This window comes from Lepus europaeus, chromosome 13 (assembly GCF_033115175.1).
Source record: "Lepus europaeus isolate LE1 chromosome 13, mLepTim1.pri, whole genome shotgun sequence".
Lineage (NCBI taxonomy): Eukaryota > Metazoa > Chordata > Mammalia > Lagomorpha > Leporidae > Lepus > Lepus europaeus.
Window position 1 is genome coordinate 98942293 of NC_084839.1, and position 19936 is coordinate 98962228.

Genomic DNA, 19936 nt, shown 5'->3' on the forward strand with positions numbered 1-19936 from the left:
GTTCTTTAAAAATCATTTTACACCACCCTCTAATTCAACACCTACAAAAAAACAAAACAAAACAAACAAACAAACAAACAAAAAAAAAAACAGGAGAACTGGATACAGGACTAACATTGCCAAGTATCTTCTAGGGGCCAGATAAACGAAGTAAATGCCTTACTTTGTATCATTTATACCTTAGATTAATTCTGGAGACAGTATTATCAATTTACAAAGAGGAAGCTGAGGTGGAAAAAGTTTAGAATTGAATTTGCCCATGGAAATATGGTTAAAAAGTCTAGGTTAAAGGCCAACCAAAGTGAAATACTGATTTAAGAATTCAGGACTAGCACTGTAGCATAGTGGGCTAAGCCTCTGCCTTCAGCATTGGCATTCCATATGAGTGCTGGTTCAAGTCCCTGCTGCTCCACTTTCAATCCAGCTTTCTGCTCTAGCCTGGGAAAGCAGCAGAAGATGGCCCAAATGACTGGGGCCCTGCATCCACATTGGAGACCCAGAAGAACTTCCTGGCTCCTGGCTTTGGATCAGCTTAACTATGGCCATTGCAGCCATTTGGGGAACGAACTAGTGGATGGAAGACTTCTCTCTCTCTCTCTGCCTCTGCCTCTCTGTACTCCACCTTTCAAAAAAAAAAAACTTCTTTAAGAAAGGAAATATTTCTTTTATCTTGGGGCTCAGTTTCTAAAACCCCAGGTTTCTCATCTCTAAAGTAAAAAGTGAGGGAGAGGAAGAGTATCTACAATGCTAATCTTCACTGTAGAGAAACACGTAGGATTATAACTTATCTAAAAAAGAAAGGAGATTCAAAGTTGCTATTGCTGTATGGTTATTTGTCTCATGTTTAATATCAAGATAGCATATAAATATTATGCATTCTTAGGTATATGTGTGGTGTTTGATTTTTAAGATTTTAAGTAGAGATGTAAATGGAAGCAGGATGACATGGAGTTCTGTTTGTGATTACTTCTGTCAATTATAATTCATGGGATTAGAATTGCTGGATTAGGAATGCTTAAATGTATCCATTCATTCCACACTAATGTTTATTATGTCAGGCAATATTCTTTGTGTAGACTGCTTTTTCTTGACAGATTGAAAATTCAGGAGGACAAAAAACATGTTTGCTTTGACATTAAAACTCAGCATCTTGATAGAGTCACTTTTAGTTGAATGAATAAATGAGGATATAAAAATTAAACAAATACAATTTCTGATCCCTGAGAACTACCTAGTTGAAGAGACAATGAAATAGATATCTATTTGATAACTGCCACAATAGATGAATATATAATTTGTTGCTCAGAGACAAATTTGATAATAAAAGAGACATATTAATAATGACACAGGGTTGAAATGTATGAACAGAAACCATCCAGGGCCAAGCAGGTTAAATGTTCACCCTAGCTTTGTAAGGCATTCCATTCATTATTTAGTAAGCATTTACTGAGCATTCTTTTGTGTGGTGTGTTGAAAGAACTACCAGCCACATGATTTTCCTAGATATTGGAGTAAGAGATCCTGAGCAATCAGGAAAAGGCTGGGATGAACTAAAAGGCTTTTGACACAAAGGTAAGAAAAATAAAAAGCAGATAGGTCAATTAAAAAGTATATAAAAGGTAATTTAGTAGGATCTGAACCAAGGTATGGTGGCAGTGAGCATGAAGAAGAGGCAACAGATTACAGGGAAATCTAAAAGGCAGAAAAAACAGGATTTCAATAGTAGATGAGGCAGGAGGGAACTCGTGTAAATCTTCATTTGGACTTTATTATTTAATAGACAAGGTGTTCTCAGTACATTAATGTTCATCAGTAATAAAAGGCTACCTTCAGGGCTGGCACTGTGGTGCAGCAGGTTAATGCCCTGGCCTGAAGCGCCAGCATCCCATTTGGGTGCCAGTTCTAGTCCCGGCTGCTCCTCTTCTGATCCAGCTCTCTGCTATGGCCTGGGAAAGCAGTAGAAGATGGCCTGAGTCCTTGGGCCCCTGCACCCGCATGGGAGACCCAAGGGAGGCTCCTGGCTCCTGGCTTCAGATCGGCACAGCTCCAGTCTTTGCAGCCAATTGCGGAGTGAACCATCGGATGGAAGACCTCCCTCTCTCTCCCTCTTCTCTCACTGCCTCTCTCCCTCTGCCTCTACTCTTTCTGTACAACTCTGAATTTCAAATAAATAAAAATAAATCTTTTTTTTTTAAAAGGCTCCCTTTAATTGACTTATAAACTTCCCCTAAATGCAGGACACAAAATCTCATGGGTAGCTACTATCTCTTAAGCCTTATGTTGATCATCAAGCCAAATATTTTTAACTGTTACAATATACAATGGTCCTTGTTATGAGGCAGTTACTTAGAAACTAGAAGACATAATCAGTGCCTATAAACAATTTAAATAAAAAAGTTAAATTCAGGGGCTGGTGCTGTGGCGCAGCAAGTTAACACCCTGGCCTGAGTGCTGGCATCCCATATGGGCACTGGTTTGAGAACCAGCTGCTCCACTTTCAATCCAGCTCTCTGCTGTGACCTGGGAAAGCAGTAGAGGATGGCCCAAGTCCTTGGGCCCCTGCACCTGCATGGGGGACTGGGAGGAAGGTCCTGGCTCCTGGCTTTGGATAGGCACAGCTCTGGCCATTGTGGCCAATTGGGGAGTGAACCATCAGATGGAAGACCTCTCTCTCTCTCTCTCTCTCTCTCTCTCTGTCTGCCTCTCCTCTCTCTGTGTAACTCTGATTTTCAAATAAATAAATAAATAAGTATTTTTTAAAAAGTATAGTAATGGTCAATATTTATTTAAAAAGTTAAATTTAAAAACTCACAAAATCATATAATTCAAAGCTAAATTTGGAATACTTCACTAATTCACAATTTATATATTCACCAACCTTAGGAAACTAAAGCACACATGCTTAAGCAGGAAAGAAGTGAAAAAATTTTTCCCGGGGGGTGGGGGGGCGACACTATGGAGTTCTGGGTAAAGGTGCCACCTGCAGTGCCAGCATCACATATGGGCATCAGTTCATGTCCTGGCTGCTCCACTTCTGCTACAGCTCTCTGCTATGGCCTGGGAAAGCAGAAGATGGTCCAAAGCCTTGGGCCCCTGCATCCACATGGGAGACCCAGGAGAGGCTCCAGGCTCCTGGCTTCAGATTGACACAGCTCTGACCATTGCAGCCATTGGGAATGAACCAATGAATGGAGGACCTTTCCCTCTCTTTCCTCCTCTCCTTCTCTCTCTGTGTAACTATTTCAAATAAATGAACAAATCTTTAAAAATACTATTTCCTGGAATAACCAAAATACACATTATAAAGTCCAAGTAAGGTGTCTAGCCACTGGCTCACCATCATGACTCATTAAAAACTCACTTTGTCTTGGGTTCTCTGATATAAGTGGTGGACACAAAGCAGAAAAGAAAGCAATAGGTTTGAGCAGTGAATAAATGGAAAGGGCTCCAACAATAATGCTACAAGACTCTGGCTCCTAACTGAATGTAATATGCAGGCAGGCATCTCCTTAATTTCTGCCATGTCCTCAGTTGGCATAGGACCATAGAACTGAGCACAACAATCAGAGCTTTCAATGCCAACATCTACAATTCAAATTCACTTAGTGATAGTGGAGCACTGTAGCTTCGCTTCATGAGTAGAACTAAACCTCCACACTTGATATGTCATTCTGTTTGGACCTGGAGACTGCATGGGGTCAGAGGGAGTAGAGGAGCATGGTGTGTGAGTCTCATGGTGGTGGTAGCTGTGCAGAGGGAGGGGTGGAGGAAGAGAAGAGCAAGAGCCCCTGGCACTGTGGGAATGAGGAGCAGAGGATGAATGGAGACAGGGGTGACTTGTCTGCATTATGCCTGCTACTCTCCTGGGTATAATAGATGCAACATGAATAATGTGAATACCATGATTTCCCTAATGGCAATTTCAGTCCTGGTGCATGGATGACAAGGACATAGATAATTAAAAACAATGTGACAAAAGTTGTAGGTGCACAATACAATCACCTACACCATTTGTGGATGCCATGCCCATCAAGCAGGAACCATCAGGTTAAGGTCAGATCTCAGGGCTGGCATTGTGGTGTAGAGGGTAAAGTCACCCCCAGCAGTGCCAGCATCCCATATGGGCACCAGTTCAATTCCCAGCAGCTCCACTTCTGATACAACTCTCTGGGAAAGTGGATGGCACAAGTCCTTGGGCCCCTGCACCCTCATGGGAAGACCTGGAGGAATCTCCTGGCTCCTAGCTCCTGGCTTCTGAGCAGTGCAGCTCCGGCCATTGCAGCCAACTAGGGAGTGAGCCAGCATATGGAAGACCTCTTTCTCTCTCTGCCTCTCCTTCTATCTCTCTGTAACTCTGATTTTCAAATAAATACATTTTTAAAAAGGGTCAGATCTCAGAGGTAGCAGAGCCCAGAAATGACACCATTGTATGAAATGAAAATAGAAAAATGATAGGTAGAAGCTTGGTAACTGAAGCTGGGATCAGCACATGGATCTTGACTGGCAGGCTGTCAAACCAATCATTAACCTGGACAAGGCTGGGATCTCCCAACTTCTATCCCTGTGCCCATGTCTTTGCAGAGAGGCATAACCAAGAAAGAGAAAATCATCTCTGGCTTTAGCTGAGGGGACTGTGGGAGCTCCCCACATTTGAAGCCAGAATCGTTTTAACCCTGAGATTCCCTCTTTCATAGGAAGGCTTTTCTGGCTTTGTTTTCTTAGCATAAACCTCTCATGCCACCAGACGTCCCATAGCCCCACATCACAGGGCACATGATAATGAATGGCTGAATGAACAGAGTCTTGAGGCGTCATGTAATTGGAAGATGCATGAATCTATTCTCACCTTATGGGTGTACTTGAAGGTGAGAAAACTGAGGCAGGGGACTTTGCTCATGCTCAACCACAGAGTCCTCCTTACAAAGGAGGACTTGTGCGTGGAGATTTAAGATTACTACCTCACTCCCCGACCATTTAAAAGCTAATTTATAAGCATGGACTTGGAGCTGAAGAGGCAGCCTGCTACTCTGCATGGAGCAGGTAGCAGCACAAGCCGATCTGCAGAGCTGTCTCTGAGCTGTAATACCCCACTGTGTGTGTGTGTGGGGGGGGCTCAGTACGTATGAACCTCTGGATCTCCTCGCACTTGGAGCTGAAGAGCCAGCCCACTAGCTCTCTTGCTACGTGGCACAAAGCGATGACGGGACCAAGAGGCCAGTGGAGCTACTGCATTGCTGCCATGCCACCCTGCCTGACCAGCAAAGCCACCACCTCGCTGCCTCATTGCCTCCTTGCTGTGCATGAGCAGCAGAGCTGTCACCGCATTACCCGAGTCATCGCCCCACCTCACCACCTCACCACCTCATCGCCTACCCATCGCCTCACACTTCACGGTTCGTCCAAGGACTCCAGGCCTGCTGCCTGTGACTGATCTGAGGTCTGTCCCTGCTGGGACGTTGAACCCTGGACACTGGACACTCCCCACAGGAGAAACACATTCATGACAGTGATGCAAGCCTAGATATGTAGCAAACCAATGTTATGTATTGAATCATTTGCTGTGCTTGTGTTGTTCATTGTGATAGTACTTGAGATTACTTTAATAGTGTTTGTTGTGACTTGTGGTATAAGAATATTGATTATCTGGCCAATAAGTGATATTGTTAAGTTAGGTATACATTAAGATAAGTAGTTACATTAAGCTAAGTAATTCAGCAAGTGTGTTAAGTCAGCTATAAGTTATGCTAAGTAATATTATTGATAGTGACATTAGTGATATTGATAAGTATGTTAAGTAGTTATGTTAAGTTAGGTTAGCAGGCCAAATAGTTATGTTAAGCAGTTATATTAAGAATGTTAAATGGTGCTGCAGCTCAATAGGCTAATCCTCTGCCTTGCGGTGCCGGCACACCGGGTTCTAGTCCCGGTCGGGGCACCAGATTCTGTCCTGGTTGCCCCTCTTCCAGGCCAGCTCTCTGCTGTGGCCTGGGTGTGCAGTGGAGGATGGCCCAAGTGCTTGGGCCCTGCACCTCATGGGAGACCAGGAGAAGCACCTGGCTCCTGCCTTCGGATCAGCGCAATGCGCCGGCCGCAGTGCACCGGCCGTGGTGGCCATTGGAGGGTGAACCAGAGGCAAAGGAAGACCTTTCTCTCTGTCTCTCTCTCTCACTGTCCACTCTGCCTGTCAAAAAAAAAAGAATGTTAAATGGAAAAATTGATAAGCATATTGATATAGATGAGTATATTGATCCTAATAACTAAGCAGTGGAATAATATAATAAACCCCTGGTGTGTCCCTGGTGTGTAAACAATAAAAATCGTTCATAGGAAAAGCAATCTTGTGTCAGTGTGTTCCTGTCTTCCCCATGACTGACAAGTTGTACGTTGCACTTGCTACTGTCGAGCTGCATGACAGTAGGTGCTTGTGACAAAGTCCTTGGGCCCTTGCACCTGCATGGGAAGCCCAGAAGGGGCTTCTGGCTCCTGGCTTCTGATTGGTGCAGCTCTAGCCATTGTGGCTATCTGGAGAGTGAACCAGTGGATGGAAGACTTCTCTCTCTGTATCTACCTCTCTCTGTAACTCCTTCAAATAAATAAAATAAACCTTTAAAAAAAAGTGTGATGCAGCATGAATGTATTACATCTACATATGAACTGCATATTGCAAAGTGTTAAAAATTATTAAATCTTGGGGCCAGTTGCCAACTGCAGTGACAGAATTCCATATAGGTGCCTGCTGCACCACTTCTGACATAGCTCTCTACTATGGCCTGGGAAAGCAGTAAAAGATGGCCCCACCTCTTGCACCCCTGCACCTATGTGGGACACCTAGAAGAAGCTTCTGGCTCCTAGCCTCGAATCAGTGCAGCTTTGGCCATTATGGCCATTTGGAGAATGAACCAGTGGATGGAAGATCCCTCTCTCTTTTTCTCTCTGCCTCTGCCTCTTTGTAAATCTGCTTCTTAAAAAATATTTTAAAAAATTAATTGAAAATAAATTTTTTAAATGGAAAAAACATGTGATTATGCCAATTGATGCAAAAATAGCATTTGGTGAAATTCCTGTTTTCATGCTAAAAAAAAAAAAAAACTGTCAAGAGATTAAGTGTACAAGAAATGTATCTCAGGGGCCAGCGCTGCGATGCAGTGGGTTAACACCCTGGACTGAAGCACCAGCATCAGCTCTCTGCTATGGCCTGGGAAAACAGTAGAAGATGGCCAAAGTCCTTGGGCCCCTGCACCCACGTGGGAGACCTAGAAGAATCTCCTGGCTGCTGGCTTTGGATCAGCACAGATCATGTTGCCACCATTTGGGGAGTGAACCAGCGGATGGAAGACCTCTCTCTCTCTGTGTAACTCTGACTTTCAAATAATAAATAAATATTTTAAAAAAAGAAATGTATCTCCTTTCTCTGTGTAACTCTGACTTTCAAATAATAAATAAATATTTAAAAAAAAGAAATGTATCTCAATAAAATAAAGGCCATAAATGACAAGCTCACAGCTAACACCACAGTCAACAGTGAAAATTTGAAAATTTTTCTTCTCAGGCAGACATTGTGGAATACTGGGTAAAGTCACCATCTGATGCCAACCTCTCATATGGGCATTGGTTTGTGTCCCAGATGCTCCACTTCTGATGAAGCTCCCTTTGAATGATCAGGAAAAGTCAGCAGAAGATTTTCTAAATGCTTGGGCCTCTGTAACCCATGTGAGACCCAAAAGAAGCTCCTGTCTTTGGGCTGGACCAAGGCTGGCCATTGCAGCCATCAGGAAAGTGAATGAACCAGAGCATGGAAGATTTCACTCTGTCTCTCCTGACTCCTTAAAAATATAAACATTTCCAGGGTCGGCGCTGTGGTGCAGTGGTTTAACGCCCTGGCCTGAAGCATTGGCATCCCATATGGGTGCCGGTTCTAGTCCAGCTGCTTCTCTTCCGATCCAGCTCTCTGCTATGGCCTGGGAAAGCAGTAGAAGATGGCCCAAGTCCTTGGGCCCCCTGTACCCACATGGGAGACCTGGAAGAAGTTTCTGGCTCCTGGCTTTGGATTGGCACACCTCCGGCTGTTGTGGCCATCAGGGGAGTGAACCAGTGGATGGAAGACCCCTCTATATCTCTCTGCCTCTTCTCTTTCTGTGTAACTCTAACTTTAAAATAAATAAATAAATCTTAAAAAAGAAAATAAAAACATTTCCTATAACAACAAAAAATACAAGGATGTCTACTCTCATCACTTCAATTGTGTATAAGACGGAAACATCTAGTGGGAGCAAATAGTGACAAAAAGAAATAAAACTGGAACTTAAGTATTTAGGAACCCCTAATGATTCCATGAGAGAAAGCTATTCAGTGTCCTGAATTGTGCAGCATGTCAAGCCATCGTTTGTGTTGCCAGCATTCCATATCAGAGCACCAGCTCTAATCCCAGCTACTTTGCTTCTGATCCAGTTTCTTGCTAATATGCCTGGGAAAGCAGCAGAGGATGGTCCAAGCCTTATGTGCCTGTTACCCAATGTAAGAGACAATGATGTATTTTCTGGCTGCTGGCTTCAGCCTGTCCCAGATCTGGCTGTTGTAACCATTTAAAAAATAAACTCTCTCACTCTCATTCACACTCTCTTTCCCCATCTGTCTCTGCCTATCTCAGAGTATCCTGCTTTTAAGACAAACAGGGACCAGCACTGTGGCAGAGGAGTTTAAGTGGCTTCCTGTAATGACAGCCTCTCATATAGACACCAGTGTGGGTTCCATCTGCTCAACTTCCATCCCAGTTCTCAGATAATATACCTGGGTCCAAGGTCCAAGTGTCTGGGCCCCTGCAACCACATGGGAGACCTGGAAGAAGCTCCTGGCTCCTGGCTTTGGCCTGTCCCAGACCTGGTTATTGTAGTTCATGTGAGAAGTGAACCAGCAGGTGGGAGAACTGATTCTCTCTCTCTGTAACTGCCTTTCAAATAAATAAATATTATAGTGAGCAAACATAGCAAACAAATATTTTTGAAGATCTATTTCATTTATTTGAAAGACAGAGTTACAGGGAGGGAGAGAGAGATCTTTGATCCTGGTTCACTGCCCAAATGTCTACAGTGGCATGGCTGAGGAGCCAGAAGCATAGGTTGCGGAGGCCCAAGCACCTGAACCATCTTCCCCTGAGTTTTCAGTGCATTAGCAAGAAGCTGGATAGGAAGTAGAGGAACCAGGACTCTCTAACCAGTGTGCATATGGTATAGCAGAATGGCAGGTGGTGGCTGGACTAAAATAGATATATCTTTAAAAAGGAAAATTTAAGAAACTATTAAATCCAAAAATGAATTCCATAGAGTTGCAGGATATAGAATCAACCAGGTTGTGATAATTCTGCTACATCAAAAATATTTGAAGCAATGCATATTTATCTTGGAGAAGGACAGACTGAAAGATTTATGCCTTACTAGTGAAAAAATGCAGAATCTGATGTTTCAGAGTAAAAGATGGAAGCATTTGAATGTGTATTATTTCCTAGGCTGCCATAAAATGCATGTCAAAATAGGAGACTTAAAACAACTAAAATGGGACAGGCATTTGGCCAAGCATTTACCATGCTGACTGCTCCCTACATCAGTGGGACTAGTCTTGAGTCCAGGCTCCACCATCACATCCAGCTTCCTGCTAATGTGCATCCCTGGAGGCAGCAAGTGAGGCTGGGTTCTTGCCACCTATGTGGGAAACCAAGATTGAGTTACAAGCTCCTGGCTTTGACCTGGCCCAGCCATGGCTGCTGTGTGCATTTAGGGAGTAAATCAAAGGATGATTTCTCCCTCTCATTCTCTATCCCTCTACCATTCTCTCTCCCTCTCTTTTCCCTCTTTCAAAAATAAATAAATATATAAAAATATATTCTTTTTCTGTTCTGGAGGCCGGAAGTCTGATACCAGGGTGTTGGCAGGGCCATGTTCCTTCTAATGGCTCTGGAGAAGAATGCCTCCTTGCCTCTTCCTAGCTTTTGATGATTGCCTGCAATCATTGGCACTCACTGGCTAGAAGCTGTATCTCTCTAATTTCTGGCCCTGTTGTCATGACATTCTCCTTTCTGTGTGTCTTCATATGGCTTTCTTTTTTTAATATTTTATTTTATTTATTTGACAGGTAGAGTTATAGACAGTGAGAAGCAGGGACAGATAGAAAGATCTTCCATCTGCTTGTCCACTCCCCAAATGGTGGCAACAACCAGAGCTGGACTGATCCAAAGCCAGGAGCCAGGAGCTTCCTCCAAGTCTCCCACGTGGGTGCAGGGGTCCAAGGACTTGGGCCATCTTCTACTGCTTTCCCAGGCCATCAGCAGAGAGCTGGATCGGAAGAGGAGCAGCCAGGATTAGAATTGGTGCCCATATGGGATGCTGGTGCCACAGGTGGAGATTAAACTTCTGTGCCACAGCACTGGCCCCTATATGACCTGCTTATAAAAACAATACATATTGGGAGCCAGCACTGTGGTGTAGCAAGTAAGGCTGCCACCTGCAGTGCCAGCATCCCTTATGAGCACCACTTCAAGTGCTGGCTGCTCCACTTTTAATCCAGTTCTCTGCTGTGGCCTGGGAAAACAGTAGAAAATGACCCAAGTCCCTGGGCTCCTGCCCCACATGGGAGACCTGGAAGAAGCTCCTGGCTCCTGGCTTTGGATCAGCACAGTTCTGCCATTGTGGCCTTCTAGGGAGTAAACCAGCAGGTAGAAGACTCCCCCCCCCCCCCCCCCCCGTCTACCTCTGCCTCTCTGTAACTCTGCCTTTCTATGAAATAAAAAATATTTTAAAAATACACATTAAATTTGGGCCCATTCTGATCTTGGATAATCTTGGTTTAGCTACTTACATATGCAAAGATTCTATTTCAGAATAAAATCACATTCTGAGATTCCAGGTATATTTGAGGGAAATAATATTTAACCCAGCAGAGTTTAATTTGCAAATGCCAAACAACAAACAAACCAATTCAAGAAACAATAAGAAAGACAACATGACATCCCCCAAAGAACAGCATTTCAGTACTAGATTGTGAAGATGATGAGATGGAAGAAAATCAAGAAATGGAATTCCAAAACTTGATTATGAGATTACACAGAAGTAATCAGAAGCAAATGCTGTTTTTTTGAAAAAGTAAACAAAATTGATACACCATTGGACCAACTAACCAAAAAAAAAAAAAAAAAAAAGAGAGAGAGAGAGAAGACTCCAATCACTAAAATTAGAGATGAAAAAGGAATTGTAACAACAGACACCCAAAAATAAAAAGAGTCATCAGGAATTACTACAAAGAGCTGTATGCCAACAAACTGGGAAACCTAGAAAATGGATAGGTTCCTGAACACAACAAACCTACCTAAATTGAGCCATGAAGACATAGAAAACTGAAATAGACCCATAACCAAGCAGAAATTGAATCAGTAATAAAGACCCTCCCAAAAAAGAAAAGCCCAGGACTGGATGGCTTTGTTGTAGGCAGGGAGAAAGAGAGAGAGAGAGAGAGGTCTTCCATCTGCTGGTTCACTCTCCAAATGGCCTCAATGGCCAGAGTTGAGTCACTCAGAAGCCAGGAGCCAGGAACTCCTTCATGCTTTCCCATGTAGGTGCACGTCCCAAGCACTTGGGTCATCTTCCACTATTTTTCCAGGACACAGAGAGCTGGATCAGAAGATGAGCAGTCAGGACACAAATGGGAATCTATATGGGATGCTGGCACCACATTCAGAGGCTTAGCCTATGTCACATCACCATCCCCCAGAAGATTTGCATTTTAAGAGCCAAACTCTGAAAGGAGAATAGAGACATAGAAAGGAAGAACTAGAAGAGAATTTAAAAAGAGACACGACCATTAGACATAGTAGTAAGAATACTGAACAGAAAAGACAGGAAACAAGAACATAATTCAGCACTAATTGGTTGGGCAAAGGATCAAAAGTGGAGTTCAATTCCATGATGTATGCATGAAAGACTACGTGGACACTGGCACAGGATGTTGAAATGAGAAAAAAATCAACAGGAATATGATGAAAAGAAGTGAGACTGAAATTGGACACATTGTGTTTGAAGTTTCTATTGTTAATTATGTCGGGATCAACAATGGGCAACTAGAAATATGAGGTAGAGCTCAGTATAGAGATCAAAGTAGCAGAATTTCAGTGATCAGAGTAAATGAAATATAAAGAACAGGTTAATATGATGTGAAAAGAAATGTGAACAGGATCTGAGGAAACTCTGCCACCTACTGGTAGGGAAAGGACATAATAAGAAAAGGACAGGAGAGAAGGAATTTTAATGTTTATTCCAGGGAAAATGAAAATCTCAATATTAAAAAAATCTGGGACCAGCTATGTGGCATAGTGGGTAAAACCGCTGCCTGCAGTGCCAGCATCCCCTGTGGGTGCTAGTTCAAGTCCCAACTGCTCCACTTCTTCTTCTTCTTCTTCTTTTTTTTTTTTTTTTTGACAGGCAGGGTGGACAGTGAGAGAGAGAGAGAGACATAGAGAAAGGTCTTCCTTTTGCCGTTGGTTCACCCTCCAATGGCCGCCACGGCCGGCGTGCAGCAGCTGGCGCGCTGCAGCCAGCGCATCGCGCTCATCCGAAGGCAGGAGCCAAGTGCTTTTCCTGGTCTCCCATGCGGGTGCAGGGCCCAAGCACTTGGGCCATCCTCCACTGCACTCCTGGGCCACAGCAGAGAGCTGGCCTGGAAGAGGGGCAACTGGGACAGAATCCGGCACCCCGACTGGGACTAGAACCTAGTATGCCAGCGCTGCAGGTGGAGGATGAGCCTATTGAGCCACAGCGCTGGCCCTGCTCCACTTCTGATACAGCTCTCTGATATGGACTGGGAAAGCAGTGGAAGATGGTCAAGTCTTTGGGGCCCTGCACCCACATGGGACACCTGGAAAATTTCCTAGCCCCTGAGTTCAGATTGATCCAGGTCTTGCCCTTGTGGTCGTCTGGGGAGCGAACCAGTGGATGGAAGACTTCTCTTTCCTCTGCCTCTGCCTCTCTGTAACTCTTGTCTTTCAAATAAATAAATCTTTTTAAAAAATTATTGAATATGTATGGTTTCAAGTTTTACAGCACCAAAAATAACTTACATCTTTATTCTATTTCCCAAACATTTATGAAGTACCCCTGTAATATTTAATGATATTCAGAGGTCTACTGAAAAAAATTTCATGATCATCAACAAAGGCATTGAGAAAATATATATTTTAAAATATTTCTTTGGCAAAAAAAATATTTATTTAGTTGAAAGTCAGAGTTAGAGAGAGAGGAAGCGAGACACAGAGAGAGGTCTTCCATCTGCTAGTTCACTCCCAAAACAGTCGCAAAAGCCAGGGCTGGAACCAACTGAAGCCAGGAGTCAGGAGGCTCAGCTGGGTATCCCACATGGCTACATGGACCCAGGAATTTGGACAATCTTCCATTGCCTTCCCAGGTGCATTAAGGGAAGTGGATCAGAAGTAGAGCAGCCAGACTCAAACTGGTACCCATATTGGATTCAGGCTATAGTTTAACCTTTAAATCTTGAAAAAAATTATTACTTGCACTCAATTTATACCTGCAAGACTCAAAGAATCCCCATGAAAACTCCTATTGGGTGGTTCAATAAAATAAAATAATGTTGGATCCAAGATTGTGGTATAGCAGGTTAATCCACTGCCAGCAACACTGGAATCCCATATAGGTGCCAGCACAAAGCCTCTCTGCACCACTTCCAATCCAGTTCCCTGCTAAGGTATCTCAGAAAGCAGAAGATGGGCCAAGGGCATGGTCCCCTGCACGCATATAGGAGATGTGGAAGATTCTTCCAGAATCCTGGCTTCAGACTCTCATTGCACCAGTCACTGCAGCCATTTGTGTAATGAATCAGCAGATAAAATCTCTCTCCTCTTCCTTTCAAATTAATAAATAAATCATTAAAATAGATGACACATGGCCACTTCTGGACAAGTAACAGGAGTCAGAGAGTCTTCTTATTTTATATATTATTGTTTAAGGTTGCCTCCTCCAGTTCTTATAGAAAGTACAAGCAATCCTTTGGGAATTAAGAGCAATCTGTTATCTCTCAAGTAACTGATAACTGAAGGCTATGGCCATGACAACCACTGCTAAATATGTGAATGGATTAAATAGATCCCAAGTAAATGCTTCCAAATGCTTACAATTGGCCAAAGGAAAGGAGAATGAAATATACATAAAACATGGTTTTAAAAATCGTAAAAGACAAGATTAAAACATCATGTCTCAAAACGTTGACCCCCCCCATCTAAAATTATGAAAACATATATCTAAGTCCACTTTTTATTTTGTCAGAAGCAATGTTACTGACAAAAAAGTATGGAGGGTTTAAGCTGTAGAGAGGCCAAGGGTGATACAGAGGAAACACAACACCTAAGCAATCTAACCCTGAGAGTCTTTGCCAATGGGTACAGTGTGGATTGCAGAGGAAGGTCACTGCAGAGGGCAGAGACATGTGCAGCAAGGGTGCATAATCAAGGCCTCAGTGAAGAGTGTCTCATGTGAACTTAGAGGTCTCTCCCTACTTCTGTCCCCAAAATGGGCAGATTGCTATGACTCTCCCCCCACCATGCTCTAAGCCTCTACATGGGGTACACAGAAAGCACATGACTTATTTCTCTGTTAGCAGGTCTATGGACCAAGGATAGCTACCTCTGGGGATAACATGGGTGCTTGGCAATATTCGATATTCTGGATTTGAGTGCAATATGGGACATTATGACTATTGAATTACACCATAAAATATGAGTATCATTTGGATTACCATGAGAAAAAAAAAGGAAAGTTAGGAAGTCTATGAATGTTCAAAGAAAGCAAAAAAGATATGTCTGAAGGTTAAGTTCTACCAAAAACAGTGCCACGCTGAGAAATACAGATGAAAAAGATTATCAGGGCTGGTGCTATGGTGTAGTGGGTAAAGCTGCCACCTGCAGTGCTAGCATCCCATATGGGCACTGGTTTGGCGAGTCTTGGATACTCTACCTCCAGTCCAGCTCTCTGCTATGGCCTGGGAAAGCAGTAGAAGATGGCCCAAGTCCTGTGCCCCTGCACTCACGTGGGAGACCCCAAAGAAACTCCTGGCTCCTGGATTCAGCACAGTGTAGCTCTGGCCGTTGAGGCCAGTTGGGGAATGAACCATCGGATGGAAGACTCTCCCTCCACCCCGCCTCTCCTGTGTAACTCTGACTTTCAAATAAATAATAAATAAATCTTTTTAAAAAAAGGAACTTATGGGATATGTACTCCATGGAACACTGGCAGAGGTTAAAAAATAAAATAATTTAATTTGCAACAAAATGGATGAAACTGGAAAACATCATACTTAGTGAAATAAACCAGTCCAAAAAGCACAAATACCATATGTTCTCCCTGATCTGTGATAACTAATAGAGCACATAAGGTAATCTATAAAAATGAAATTTACACTTTGAGAAGAAATGACTGAATAGCCCTTGTCTCAACTATTGAGGAACATTTTTTTCATATTACTTATTGAAATCTTTAATTAGTATAATCATATGTGTATAAAGTTAATTGCAAATATATCTTAGTGAAAAATAAGAATGCAAATAGGAGGAGAAATGAGTGTGGGAGTGTGGGTGGGAGGATGGATATGGCTGGAAGAATCACTACGTTCTTAAAGTTTTAATTATGAAATGCATGAAGTTTGTAGTCCTTAACTAAAAGGTTTCTGGTGAAAAAAGATAGAAGAGCATTCCAGGAAAATTTTCATTTTGATGATTTGGGTCAAGGCTATTTGGTAGTAATATTTAAAAAGAAAATTATGTTTTTCATCTTTTTTATTTGTAATGATTAACTGATTTGTTTTGAAAGATATAGTTTTGGGAGCGAGAAGACAGAAAGATCTTCCAGCTGTTGCTCCACTCCCCAAATAGCTGTAACAGCTGGAGCTGGGCCAGACTGAAACCAGGAGCCAGAAGCTTCATCTGGGTCTCAAACATCGGTGGCAGATGCCGAAGCACTTGGGCCATCTTCTGTTTCTTTCACAGGTGCCCTAAGCAGGGAGCTTGATTGGAAGTAGAGCAACCAGGAAACAAACCAGAACCCATAAAGCATCCTGGCATCCTAGGCAGCTGTTTAACCCACCATACCACAATGTCACAATGTCAGCCCCAGGTTTTCAATTTAGAATTGTATGGCATGAGTTCCATTGGGACAGCTACAAAGAAACACTCAACAGGGAGTAGATATAGTGGTATACATGCTGTGCAAGAAATACAAGCTGGAAGGAAGCAGACACGTCAGACCAGATAGGGTCAAACCTGTCAAGGTGAATTGCAGAGTGGAATCAAAAGGATACCAGTAAAAAGAGAAGAAACCATCAGTGATGTCATGATACAAGCAGGATAGCTTCCAGAAGGCTTTCTAGTAGTTTCAACTATGGCAAGGCAAAAGATTCTAGAAGTGAGGCAGTCATTTCGGCTAGTGCCCTAGTCCTACAATAACATTTCTGGCTGTGCTTCCAGCACTGGCTCCTAATTCTAGCTTTTTGAAATCTAGACACCAGAAGTCAGTGTAGACAACTCAAGCAAGTAGGTTTCTGCAACACAAGTGAGAGGCCAGGACTACATTCCTGGCTCTCAGCTATGACTTTGTTCCAGCCCTGGCTGCTGTGGGCATTTGGAGTGTGAATCAGTGGATTAAAGGTCTCTCTCTCTCTCTCTCTCTCTCTCTCTTCCTCTCTGCCAGTGTTGTGGCTAAGCCTCCAGCCATGGTGCCAGCATCCCATATGGGCACCAGTATGTGTTCCTGGATGCTATTCTTCTTCTTTTAAAGATTTATTTATTTATTTGAAAGTAGAGTTACAGAGAGGGAGAGACAGAGAGAAAGGTCTTCCATTCACTGGTTCACTCCCAAAATGGTCACAAACAATTGGAGCTAGGCCAATACAAAGTCAGGAGCCAGAAGCTTCTTCCAGATCTCTCATGTGGATGCAGGGGCCTGAAGACTTTGGCCATCCTCTACTGCTCTCCCAGGCCATAGCAAAGAGCTGGATCATTAGGGGAGTAGCTGGGACTCAAATCAGTGCCCATATGGGATGCCAGCATTGCAGGCAGAGGCTTAACCTACTAAGCCACAGCACTGTACCCAGTTGTTCTTCTTCTGATCCAGCTCTCTGTTTATGGCCTGGGGGACCCAGAGGAAGCTCCTGGCTCCTAGCTTTGGATCAGCCCATCTCCAGCAGTTTTGACCATTTGGAGAGTGAACCAGTGGATGGAAGACTTTTCTGTCTCTCCTCTCCCTGTAACTCTGCCCCTCAAATAAGTAAATAAAATCTTTTTTAAATAAAGGTCTCTATATATTTCCATCTACTTCTTATTCCCTCTCAAGTATATACATATTTTAAGATGGCAAAAGAGTCAAGTAAAGCAAAGACTAAAGAATTGTCTTTGGCTCTGACTATAGTTTGAGCCATTGATAAATGTTTCAAAAAATGGAATAATTTGCCTGAAAATGTAACTTTGCAGAGTATGAAGTATTCCCAAGTAATCTAACTATGGAGAGATATTTAAGGATGGTGCAATAGATTCTATCCTCTACACAATTTCTGATCTGATCCATGAAACAAGTTCAGCCTCCAGAAGGCTTTTGAGGACCCCAAGAACCTCCTGGCTCCTGTTTTGGATTGTCTAAGCTCCAGCCATTGTGGATATTTGGGGAGTGAACCAGTAGATGGAAGACATTTCACTGTTGCTCTATCTCTCTATTTCTCTCAAAGTTTTAAAAAGTTATTAGACTGGGGAAGGCACTGTGGCATAGAAAGTTAAGCTCCATTCACTTGTGAATGGTGTTGTTACCTGATACACAAAAGAAAGTTGATAAATTAACATCAGAAGAAAATTAAGTGTCCATGAAAAGGAAATCCACTCCTCAAAATCAGTCATAAACTAAAATTTTCCATTTTGCAGAACCCCTATTTTCCTATTTTAAACTGTGGGCATGTGAGAGAAGTAACACACACATTCCTATTCTGCAGCCTTCCTCTGCCAGTTGGGCTCTGTGCCTCTTTGAGGAATAATAAGCCCCTACCAAACCACACATTTTCATGCTGAAAATAACAGTATGATGAAGTCCAAAACAAGCTGTGGTGCTGTTGGTTTCCAAAAAGCTTTGAGGCCTGAGATGAACAATCCACTGAAATATCAGGCTGCTCAAGCTGATGCTCTTAGAGTTCATCCCCTGCACATGTGGAAGAAGAGAGCAGAAGATAAAATCACTCCCACCTAGACCATTGTTTTTATCTGTTAAAGGCACAAGTACAACCCCCATCAAAGGCTTCATTTTGACACTGCCATCTTGTAGGTAACTTGTTGTTTAGTGAAAACTTATTAATTTTGGACAGCTGCATATTAAAAACTTATGAAAACATTTACCAAAAGGCCCATTGCCTTCTATATATTTTAAGAAGCCAAGAGTACATGTATTTAGAAAAATCTATCTTTGGCATTTAGCAATTCATTTTTAATTTTTTATATGAATATTTATCATTTATTGGAGCAGAAAAAGTCATCCAACTGCAGAGTAGCCATTGGTCTCTCTAGCTGCTACACTGCCTTATCTTATGTTAAGCTAAGTAGTTAAGCTAAATAGTTACGTTAAGCCAAGTAGCTAAGTTAAGTAGTTAAGTCATGATTAAGTAGTGGTGTTAAGTTTATTGATAAGTGTATTAAATAGTATAGATTAATGAGTATATTGATACTGATAAGTATATTGACCTCAATGAGCATGCTGATGAGTGGTGTAATAAAAAACCCCTGGTGTGTAAGAAATAAAGTCTCTCATTGGAAAGACAGTCTTGTGTCCTTGTGTTCCTTTCTTCCCTGTGACTGACAAGTCACATGTCACATCTGCTACAGTCGAGCTGCATGACAGCAGGGGCTCGCAACAGAGAAGGAGAGGCAGAGAGAGAGAGAAAAGTCTTCCATCTGCTGGTTCACTCCCCAGTTGGACTCAATGGCCAGAGCTGTGCCGATCCAAAGCCAGGAGCCAGGAACTTCTTCTGTGTCTCCTACATGGGTACAGAAGCCCAAGGACTTGGGCCATCATCCACTGCTTTCCCAGGCCACAGCAGAGAACTGAATCAGAAGTGGAGCAGCTAGGATTTGAACCAGCACTCATATGGGATGTTGGTGCTGGCCCCAAGAGCTTTCAATGTCTTATGTTATTTATACAAGTTGTTATAGGTTCATCACAGACAATTTTAATTATAATAAAGAAATTCTGATCTTTTACTTCTCTGCTTACAGTTTTTTTTTTTTAAAGCCAGATGCTGAATTTAATCAAAGGCTTTCTAGCATTTAATTTAAATAATCATGTGATTTTTCTTCTTGTATTTTTATGATTTATTTGGAAAGCATACTGACAGAGAATTTAGATCCACTGGTTCATGTCCCAAGTGATCAAAACAACCAAGCGAGGCTAAGCTGAAGCCAAAAGTCAGGAATACAAACTGGGTCTCACACATGAGTGTCAGAGACTCAAATATTTGGGACATTTTCTGCTGCTTTCCTAGGTACAACAGCAAGGAACTGGGCAAAATGTCAATCATTCAGGATTCAAACTAGCACTCTGATATGGGACTCCAGCATCACAACTGGTGGCTTAATTCACTGAGCGACAGGGCAGTCATTGATTTTGAGTGCTTTTCTTTTTTAGGCAATAGCTTGATTGACAAGATTTATATATACTTGAAAGGCAGTTATGCACACACACACACACACAGAGAGAGAATGAACCTACACACACACACACAGAGAGAGAGAGAGAGAGAGAGAGAGAGAGAAAGAGAGAGAGAATGAACCTATCAGTGATGACTAGGTCTAGGACAGGCTGAAACAAGAGAGTTGAACTCCATCAGGGTTTCCACAAGGGTGCAGATGGCCAAAGCC